This window comes from Notothenia coriiceps, unplaced genomic scaffold, assembly GCF_000735185.1.
Source record: "Notothenia coriiceps isolate Sejong01 unplaced genomic scaffold, NC01 NC01_scaffold00000497, whole genome shotgun sequence".
NCBI classification, from domain to species: Eukaryota; Metazoa; Chordata; class Actinopteri; order Perciformes; family Nototheniidae; genus Notothenia; species Notothenia coriiceps.
The window spans coordinates 358,665-370,075 of record NW_011333198.1 but is presented as its reverse complement, the minus strand read 5'-3'; the positions used below and the strand labels follow the sequence as shown (position 1 = coordinate 370,075).

The 11,411-nt window shown below is 40.4% G+C and overlaps 1 long non-coding RNA gene across 1 annotated transcript in view; it reads left to right on the top strand.

The window, feature by feature from the left end:
• Positions 1-1,960: 1,960 nt before the first annotated feature.
• LOC104955179 (uncharacterized) overlaps positions 1,961-11,411 on the top strand; it is a 17,123-nt gene continuing 7,672 nt past the window's right edge. Inside the window, exon 1 of the long non-coding RNA XR_799431.1 lies at positions 1,961-2,057. This is a non-coding gene — a long non-coding RNA (uncharacterized lncRNA). The remainder of the gene's footprint in view (positions 2,058-11,411) is intronic.

Below are 11,411 nucleotides of genomic sequence, written 5' to 3'. Positions count from 1 at the left end.
CAGGATTTTTTTACCAAGTGTTATTATTGCTCTTGGGGCATGAAAAACAAGATTTGAACTTTAGTTTTTTTTAATCTAGTTTTTTCAAAGAGATTTTTAATTGTCTACTCAGGTGGACAGTATGTGTTCAAGGTATAAACTGAAGAGATGTACATTTTGAGAAAATGGTCAATAAAGATGTGCAAACTGAAAATGACAATATAATAACATAAGTACATTGATTTATGGCCCAAAAAGATATTGCAGATGAAGTATTTTCAAGAATAACCAGGGCCAGGGGCCAATTTGAGGCCCCACGCACAGTTATTTGATGAGTGCTAGTGGAGCCTCGCAGCGGCGAAACCGTGCCGCGCCACCCTAATTGCGCCACATAAGCCATAGGTGCGCCTCAGATGAGGCTCCCCTCCGCAAGGGGTCCTTTACTTCCAAACTATCCGTAATGAGCTACCTCCGTGCATTACCACAGCATCTGGCTCTATATCGGACAGGGCCACCATACTAAATTGTTTTAATGAGCATTTTGTGTCCTGTGGCTCTCTGTTTGATTCTGTTTCTAATTCTTCTTCTGTGAACACCACAGTCTGTGACTGAACAATGTGGTCTGGAAAACCCTTTCAGTTTTACTCCTTTTACTGTTGATGTTGTTCATGAAGCCTTAAACAAGTTAGATCCTAAAAAGCCGGCTGGTCCGGACAATGTAGAACCTTTCTTTTTAAAGATAGCTGCAGATATTATTGCTCCACCTCTCACTACTCTTTTTAACCTCTCTCTCAGAACGAACAAAATCCCAAAAGTATGGAAGTCAGCTTATGTCCTGCCACTACTAAAAGGAGGGGAGACCAGCTTATTAAACAATAATAGACCAATCTCTAAATTGTCAGTTCTGGCCAAGGTTCTTGAACGCCTAGTGAGTGAGCAGGTAAAGGTGTTTTTATGTACAAATGACATCCTGTCTAAACATCAGTCAGGCCTCAGAAAGCAACATAGCACCATCACTGCCACAATGAAAGTGGTGAATGATGTGGCGAGTATTTTAGATAATAAGCAGAGTTGTGCAGCTCTATTTATTGACCTGTCCAAAGCGTTTGCCACCGTTGATCATCGCATCTTNTTTCATGCTAAATGAAGCTCTGTTGCTTGGATATCACTAGATCCTGTTACAGCGTAATATAAGTACATAACGATTGATGTCGACATTAGCATAATTACTAGCTAGCCGCTAGCTGCCAACTGCCGCCTCGTTCATATCAAATCCATCATAATAACAATCCATTACCATGCTGTTACGTGTACGCAAATGGACGTGCTTGATGTGAACGAGCATTTTGGTTAAAGTTGCGCATGCGCTAGGGGCGCACATACGGGTACTTCTCAGGCATGCCGGGTAATCTGTGACGTTTCGCTCTCTCAAAAGTTGGGCCATTTTATCATCATGCGCCAACGAGCAACTCTCATAGGAATGAATGAGGCCCCGCCTCCCACGCTGTATCCAGTTCTTATTATACATCCATGTACTGGAGCCATCAGCCATTGGAGTGTTGCTTGTGGAAGACATTCTCAAGCAACCGTTTCGCTTCTCATGCACTGATTCGCTAGCTGAACAGCCAATGAGAGTGATGTATTTGTGCGCCGGCCATGAAAGGCCAAATAAGGCGTGTCACAGCCGACTGTGCGGGACACACCAAATTGAGTTTGGGCGACAGGGCACGCTTGTCCGACTAACGGAAACGGCCGATTTCGGCCTGGTGTGTCAGGGCCTTTAGAGTGCTTGAAGTAATGAAGAACACGTACAGGAATTACTTTCTTTTGAATGATTTTCTATTTTGCTCACCTTTGAGATAAAATGGTAAATATGAACTGAAATGTGCCTAAATCTCTCGGTTTTATTTTTACAGATACATTTTACGGGCTTTAAACCATGAAAGTAGGGAACATTCTGTAATAATCTGTGTCTGTCTTTTGTTTTTCAGTCGGTGGTGAAAACCGGACGCCTGCTCATCAGTCATGAAGCACCAATAACCGGAGGCTTTGCTGCAGAAATCAGCTCTTCAGTACAGGTTAGTGTGTGCCGTCTTTGTATCAGAACACACTGTTTCATGACAATTTATTGGGGTCTGTAGCTCCCAGGGGCTTGAGGTGATCTTCAAAGCTATTGGTCTTAATAGGGAGCAATTAAAGTCCCACTTTGTAATAAAGCTATATGGGCTTTCACAAATTGCCCGAAAGCAACGGTGTAAAACTTTGAGGTGTGCCAAACCAGGAGGGGGCATGAGACTTAAGGGAAGACATCAAAACAAATATGCAGTGTGAGGTGAAAGTGAAATGTACATGCTGGTGTTAGCATATAGAGGCACTTTAAAACCTTCTGTACTTTAAATTAATTGATTTATTTGTTTAGAAATTACAGAAACGGCACTCTCTGTATTACAGAACACCATAGTTCCCTCCGGAGGGATTTCTCTCCCCCCCGCCTTAAATGCCTACATTTGACAATTTTTTTTTCTTCCGCATTGTAGTGACATTAATATGTAATGCTTGCACTTCTATTGGCTAGTGCTCCAGCACATTGTACGTGATGGGCAAAGGGCCACTTCTCGAAGCGGTTGACCATTAGCAACAGAGCTGGTCAGCTAATCAATCCTAGCAGGTTGGGCTCTGGTTTTATAGACCCTCCAGAAAAACGCGATTCTGCGATCGCAGAATTTACCGCATAATCAGCCAAATGGCGCAGATTTTTAAAAAGCCGCATATTTATCAAAAGGCCGCATAATCCCCGCATTTTTCCACACAAAGTTGAGAAGAAAAAAAAGTTAACTCGTCTTGACGTGACGTCATCAGCTCGCGCATCACAGAATGTAAACAACACTGTATAGAGCTCATTTACCAACGAACATTTCTACTAAAGACCGGGCAAAAAGTGGGGGGAAACTATTCTGCAACCCGTGCAACTGTGTGTTGCAGCATAAGAGAAAATCGACGGTGGCGACCCACTTTGATTCATTCAAACATTCGAAAATGCTTTCTGCTGCTGCGGACAAGAAAGCCATTCAACTCCCGTTCACCGAGGGATCAACCTCCAAAACCCTTTCGAGGGCTACCAGAAACGAAGTGAGTAGCCTACAAGATGGAAGCTGGTCAGATAACGAACGAGTAAATGAAAACAGAATGAGGCGGAGAAGTGTGTGTGTGTGTGTGGGGGGGGGTGGTGTGAGATTAAAATAGCCCAATTGCTTTTACAATAAATAAACATTGAATGTGTTTAATTGAATAGTAAAGGGGTTTAACGTTAGTGGCAGGCTGTGTGTGAGAGAGAATAAATAAGACAGCCCAATATTTTAAAAAATTGTTATTCTTTTCCCCCGCATATTTAGCATATTTCGCAACTTTCCGCATATTTCCTAACTTCCCGCAATTTCACCGCATAAAATCACATAAAAACCCTGCATGTTTAATCGCATAATCAAGGATTTTAGCCCGCATAATCAAGGAATTTAGCCCGCATAATCAAGGATTTTTGCCCGCGTTTTTCTGGAGGGTCTAATCAGACCCTCCAGAAAAACGCGATTCTGCGATCGCAGAATTTACCGCATAATCAGCAAAATGGCGCAGATTTTTAAAAAGCCGCATATTTATCAAAAGGCCGCATAAGCCCCGCATTTTTCCACACAAAGTTGAGAAGAAAAAAAAGTTAACTCGTCTTGACGTGACGTCATCAGCTCGCGCATCACAGAATGTAAACAACACTGTATAGAGCTCATTTACCAACGAACATTTCTACTAAAGACCGGGCAAAAAGTGGGGGGAAACTATTCTGCAACCCGTGCAACTGTGTGTTGCAGCATAAGAGAAAATCGACGGTGGCGACCCACTTTGATTCATTCAAACATTCGAAAATGCTTTCTGCTGCTGCGGACAAGAAAGCCATTCAACTCCCGTTCACCGAGGGATCAACCTCCAAAACCCTTTCGAGGGCTACAAGAAACGAAGTGAGTAGCCTACAAGGTTGAAGCTGGTCAGATAACGAACGAGTAAATGAAAACAGAATGAGGCGGAGAAGTGTGTGTGTGTGTGTGGGGGGGGGTGGTGTGAGATTAAAATAGCCCAATTGCTTTTACAATAAATAAACATTGAATGTGTTTAATTGAATAGTAAAGGGGTTTAACGTTAGTGGCAGGTTGTGTGTGAGAGAGAATAAACAAGACAGCCCAATATTTTAAAAAATTGTTATTCTTCTTGTTAACTTCCCGCAATTTCACCGCATAAAATCACATAAAAACCCTGCATGTTTAATCGCATAATCAAGGATTTTAGCCCGCATAATCAAGGAATTTAGCCCGCATAATCAAGGATTTTTGCCCGCGTTTTTCTGGAGGGTCTAGTTTTAGGTGAAAAGAGCTACTGCCGCACAAACAGTAAGAGAAAAATAAAGCACTTTATGAAGATTAAAGTTCAGGTATTTAAGCATTTAAGAAATACATTTGTCGTTTTCTTTACATTATGAGAACATTGCAAAGAGGAATAACTGGTAACAACTTTTAGCAAATATGATTGGGCTGATAAAAGATAGAAACACACCAAAAACAGTAAAAACCTCAGAGGCAAAGAAGATGTCTTTCAATATCTTCTGTCGGTTCATAACAAAAACATTTGCTGAAATAGCAGGATATCATCATATTTGAAAGGCAGAAAACTGCTATTGTATTTTACACAAAAAATGAATTCAACAATTCATTATTTTTCAAATTGTTGTCTATTATTTGTCTTTCAAATAACTTGTTGATTAGTTGTGGAGTCTCTTAACAAAATGGAGGGAAAATGATTCTAAATATAAGTAAACACTGTATAAGTAATTAGATTCTACAGAGTAGCACCTCCATTAGTTCTCTACAGTGTTTTGTAAGCTTGTACTACTCATCTGAGAGTGTTGATACAGTGGGTCTAACTATCCATATAAGGTGCCTGAAATATTGTGTGTTGCTGCCAATACAAAAGGCCTTGACACTGTAACAAAGACGTGCCAGAGACAGCCGTTGACCAATTCTGAGCTAAGTGCGATGCATGACTAAATGAAAAGCCTTCCCTTTCTCATCATCCTAATTATATCTATCTGTGTGTGGTGAGATAATTCTCTTCAGTATGTGGGGTGTTTTCTCCATGTGAGCAGTGAATACAACTCCCCTCTGAATACCTGCCACTTTACAATTCATGGGACTAAGTGTATGCACAGCATTGCATTTGTTACCTGGAGCCTTTTACTTGTTAATGTGTATGAATTCAGTTGAAGCAGGACAAGAAAATCGATCCTCTCCTCGTTTACTGCCAGTCAGACGTTGCTCTCTCCTCTGTCAGAGAGGGCTTGAATGGCCAATGACTCATCGTCCTCATTTCCATGTTTCCACGTTTTCACATTGTGTACGGGTGATGTAAGTTGTTGGTGTGTTCACTGATTGCCTTCTATCTGCAGTATTCATAGGCTGCAAGCCTCAGATACACTGCTGTACTGTTTTTAAAGGATGCATCTTCACCTCAATCACGCTGTTAAACACTACATTATATAATGTATATTACTTCTTCAAAGACAAAGAGATATGCTTATTTTGGCTTCCTAACAAATACAATGTATGATAACCCTCAGTACCCTTTAATATCCAAAAAGTAATTCCTTTCTAAGTGAAGCGTTTAGTGCTTTTTGTGTTGAGCCAGATTCAAGCACTTGGGACTAAAGCAGGTCTTTTCTGCTTTAGTTTGTGGATATCAAGATTTGCCTTGCTCCATAACTGGAAGGATGAAAGTGCCTGATAATCTCAGAGCTTCTTTCCCAATTTAATTTTGTTGGAAAAATATCACTCGTCACCGGCTTGATCTTCAATATCAGGATACATGTATTTATTATCCTTGCAAGAATGGAAGTAGTCATCACATACAGCTTATGGGACAACTAGTTCCAGAACAGTGTCCTTCATATGCTTTACATACAAGAGAGGGTGTATCACAGTCACAAGATACATGTATACCGGTTCAAAGCAGTATTCTATGCTTCGTTCAGATTAGCTAAGTACCACGTCAGAAATGATCATGCTTGTCATGTCTATCTCCATAGTGACTGAATGATCATGTTAATCACATAGCTATCATATGCCTAAAACAGTCCTGATGCTCTCCTAGGTAATCATACATCCTGTCATGTACACAGCTACGTAGGGCCTTTGTTATCATGTGCTACTCTGATATTGGAAGAGTACATTCAGTATTTTTCCAAAAAATTTGACAGTTCAACCCAAAATAAATCTTTAACATATCACACAGAAGACGGTTATGAGCCACCACATTCTTCAAAGGACCATGTTTAATAAAGCAAGGATACTCAAGGAGATACGAATCTGGGTAGTTTAACCGCTTGCAAGATAGCGGTTGAACTGGAATGAGGCGTTGTCTGCATTTAGGGACTTTCATTTCATTTCATTTCAAACCTTTATTTAATCAGATTGGTCCCTTGAGATCATAGATCTCTTTTTCAAGGGAGACCTGCAGTGCAGGGATGCTTCCTTTGTGTTGGAATGTATTTGTCATAATAGCTCAACTTCTATATCATTTTTTTTAAAGCATGTTTGTGGCCGACAAGCAAGATCGTTCAATAATTTATTTTTTATTCAGTTATGTTCGTTACCATAAAGTGCCCTATGATCGGTAAACAGAGACATACAAACTAAGCAAAAAATAATTTTGAGGCATTTTAATTGGAAGTAAGCCTCTTGATCTACGGAGAAAAAAAACCTACAGGTCTGATTCCACTGATGGGCTCTCTCTTGTCTTTTTAATGGAACTTTGAGAAAGTCAACATCTGTTTATAATTTAAAGAACATGCAACACTACAGATAATGTGCTAGTATTTGATATTGGTCTTTCTCAAGCAGCCAAAAATCAAGCTGTAAGCCAAGCAGTGCTTAATTTGTTTTGTTTACTTGGCTTACAATTCGTCTGTGTTGACAGGTGGAGTCTGACTGCTAAGCCCCTGAAACATTTAGAAATTAAGTCTTTAAAGGTCCCATGACATGGCCATTTCTACTGATCATAATTCCATTGTTGAGGTCTACTAGAATAGATTTACATTGTTCAATGTTCCAAACTCACATTGGTTTCTCATGCAGCATCTCTGTATAGTATGTGTATTCACTCTCTGTGCTAAACGGCTTGTTGGAGCTCCTGCCCCCCCCACTAACCAGATTCTGATTGGTCAGCTCGACCACTCTGTTCTGATTAGTCAACCACTGTTACAGCTGGACATCAGTGTTAATGTATTACAATGGCGTTTGTTAGCAACCAGAAAATGACACCAGTAATGACAAACAGATGACAATGCTGCGTGGGGTCTGGGTGATGTGTTGGCGGGACGTTGCGGGGCTGGAAACTGATTATCAGTAAAGCCTGTATAGTCTAGGCACTGTTGTGTGGGAGCACTTTAGTCTATTATTTGTGAAAAAAGGAATGGCTTCAGCTACCACCTATCCAGCTGAAGCCTTGAAAGGTCTTTGAAGATCCATTTATGAACGTTCCCATTTTGTGTAAAGAACAAAGGGGCTTTATAAGGGCTTGTGAAGTGTCCTTTATCAAGCTTTGGCTTCAAGCCCTGGTGATGTAATGATGTGTTATTGGCTGGCCCTGTCCTGACTGTTTGGCTGATAACTGGACAGATTATGGTTGAATTAGATGTCGCTCGAGACAATGCTTGCCTGGACCTCAAGGACATATAGATAAGAATGGTGATTCACTGCCCCTCCCGGAATCTTGTTTTTTGATATTGAAGAAAACATAATATGTTTTCCATTGATTGTCAAATAAACAATTAAAATGTGTAAATGTGACCAGTTTGAATAACAAGAACCCTTGTCTGCATAGAACAGTTAAAAAAGTGCAATTGACATACCAAGTAAAGAAAAGCTTTTACTGGATGCAAAATGTATCCTAACATAAGTTTATTCTCCACATGGCCATATTTACACTGCATTTAATATAGCATGGTCACTCAGGGGGGTCTCAGAGTTCTCTGTAGGGCCTTTGGATTGCATGATATTACAACCAATGCTTCCCTATAGCATGTCATTTAAACTGGCAGAGTCCAACATCCACCCCAGCATGCCCCACTGAGATGTGGTACAGTTCTGGGTCATTCTTGAAACAGCTCTGACTCCACTGTAACCTAGTTGGAGACACCTAAATATGCTTACATGGGTTGTGCCAAAAATCAGAATCAGAATCCGACGTCTAGTTGCGAGAAGCAGTCCTGACGCGTCAATCTTTAAAAGTTATGGCAGTACATTCCTAAATATTTCTCCATCCGAAGATACACTAAACTGTCTTCAAAGGACTGTGTTTATACATTACATGTCATTTGTTAGACGCTTTTATCCAAAGCAACTTACATACTCAATACTGTGGGCAATCTCCACAGGAGCAATTTGGGGTGAAGTGTCTTGCCCAGGGACACAACGACCAACGCTTTATCCACTGCGCCACACACCTCCTATATACAAGGAGGTTTTTATTAAAAGACTTGAGTATTGGATACAGGAACCACCATGTTGGGTAAGGAGAATGTATAACAGTGGTCTTCTTCTGGTCAATCCCGTCAGTTGCCCAATAGCCAAAAGCTTGATCCACTCAATAGTCTTTTCCTACCTTCATACAACTGCAAGGTGTTTAGCAAACATCTGAAGTAAAATAACCACTGCAAGCAAATTCGATTTTCTCTGTTGAGTTCAATGTTTCTCTTAAAAAGTCTTCTGTCATATAGGGGTGCAGTAATGAGTCCTAAAACCCAGGAAAGAATTGGCATTATACCACTTCTGGTTCCTTCGTATCAAGGTCAATGGTTTTCGAACATATTTGTTGTTAGAAGCCTGAAATAAGGTTTTTGGTTACCACGAGCTGACGAGATTTGCACGTTTTGTTCTATGACTTAAAATACGTCAATAAATGTATGAATGCCTGAAGCTTTGTTGTGTCAAAGAAATGCTAATTGTTCTGAAGAAATAGCTAGTGGAGCCTCGCAGATGGGGGTGCTGCAGCCCCCTCAGAATCCCCCCCCTTCCCACGTCCATTCGCGATGTCTCGCTGTCTCACAGACCCCACGCAGCAAGCCGGAAATTAACCCAGCTCACACTGTCCGCTCCTCACAGCAGCGAGCCGTGCAACGTCCCGCCAACACGGCACCCAGACCCCACGCAGCATTCTCATCTGTTTGTCATTGCTGGTGTCATTTTCTGGTTGCTAACGCCATTGTAACACGGAATCACTGATGTTCCGCTGTAACGGTGGTGGACTCATCAGAACAGAGTGGGCTCACAGGGGGGGGGCAGGAGCTCCAACAAGCCGTTTAGGACAGAGAGTGAATACACATACTATACAGAGATGCTGTATGAGAAACCAATGTGAGTTTGGAAAATTGCACAATAAAAATCTATTCTAGTAGACCTCAACAATGGAATTATGACCAGTAGAAATGGCCATGACATGGGACCTTTAAGGTTTTTTCAATGGTAGGAACAGTTTTCTTTCCTCATCAGTGACCATCAGAAATCAACATTTCATAAATACCTTGGACTAAAGCTTATTCCCTGCATGTTATGATATAAAATACATACAGTTAAACACAAGCCTGCACCGAGGCAACGTAATGAAAAGGCTTTGCTTGTGTGATGATCTAGACTTAAAAAGACAAAACCTTCCTATGGTTGTTATGTTGTGACCTTCCATCTGCGTGTCAGTAACTCAAATAGGATGACTTGTACATCTGTGCTCCAGGACAGTCTATTCAAGTACACTCCTGTTCAATTGAAACATTCCCAGAGTTTGTTTCCATCAAATAAGACTAAACCTTTGTTGGCTAGCTGCCTGTTATGGTATGCATTATTGATGTTGATTGACATAAAACAAGACTGAACTGTTTCAGTGAGCTCATGGTTATAGAATCACTGTCTTAATAAAATGTGTATTCACCTTTGAAGACTGTGACCCAAGGAAACCTATGAAATAGTCATGAAGTAACCTGATGTAGCTTATGTGAGCGTAAACACATAAGCATCCCCCTTCTATGAAACTTAACACAATTTAGCACCCCCGGCTTACAATACATACACAATTTACTGCACTTCATAATCCTCAAGTTCATGGAAATTGGTCAGCACATGAAAGCAATGCAAAAGGAGAAAATATTTGCTTTCATTTCACCAGTGGTCAAGTGGCTTCTTTCAGTGCCTGTTGAAGAGAATCATTATCAGGTTTTCTGAGGTTCAAATATGTATTTTGTGAAATAGTAAGAGGATTAGTAGTAAACAGAATTGAAAGCTTTTCTCTTAAGAAGAGAACCTCAAAGCAGCAGATGGTTGAATATGGCATAACTTGGGTTTTTGTTAAAGGAAGACATGATGGAGATGGGATAACTGGTAGCCTACTATAACACTTCACATGTTAAAGGTAGTTAACTTTGCACATTTTCACAGCACTAATTGCCTTGGCACAACAATAGATAGATACATCTTATATTCACGAAAGACGGAATGCTTATAGCTGTTTGATGTTAAAACTGTAAAGGTAGTGCAAATTCCTGGTAGGATACACAGGAAAACTCCAAAGTTGAACACCGGGATGGGCTCTTGGGGATGAAGTGTCTAGTTGAGTTTGCAACTAACTAAACTAAAGGGGGGAATTCTAATAATAGGCCTGACACTAACATAAGACTATGAATAAGCATTTCCTGACCACATTGCTGCCCCTTAGCAGGAATGACAATCTTTGCTGTTGGTTATCTAAAAGCGTTATTGATCAACCAATTAGAAATGTGATGATGGCTTCTTTTTGACACTAGTATGGTTGCACTTATTAAATAGTGAAAAGAAACCTCACGAATAATTGTATTTTTAGGATATTGCGTGAGTTTGTTGGATCTCTCCTTACTGGCTGTGCTACTTTAGTTATGTAGCCAATATGCTGGTTGTCGAGTGAGAGAAGTGTCCAGCGTACCACACTCAATTAGTTGACCGTTATGATTGCACCACTCATAGTGTACTGCATTTAGCCATAATCATTAGCACTTATGTTTTCAAAATTGAATGTAATTTTATAGATTTCAATTAATACAGTAGTTTTAAGGGCAGACCATGCTTGTAGGCGTACACTCTTCATAGTTGGACTTAACTTTATGTTGTCATTGTCTAGACTCTCCAGAAAAACGCGGCCAAAAATCCTTGATTATGCGGGCTAAAATCCTTGATTATGCGATTAAACATGCAGGGTTTTTATGTGATTTTATGCGTTGAAATTGCGAGAAGTTGCGAAACATGGGGAAAGTCGCGAAAAATAATAGATTTTTTTTTTAAATATTGGGCTGTCTTATTTATTCTCTCTCCCACACA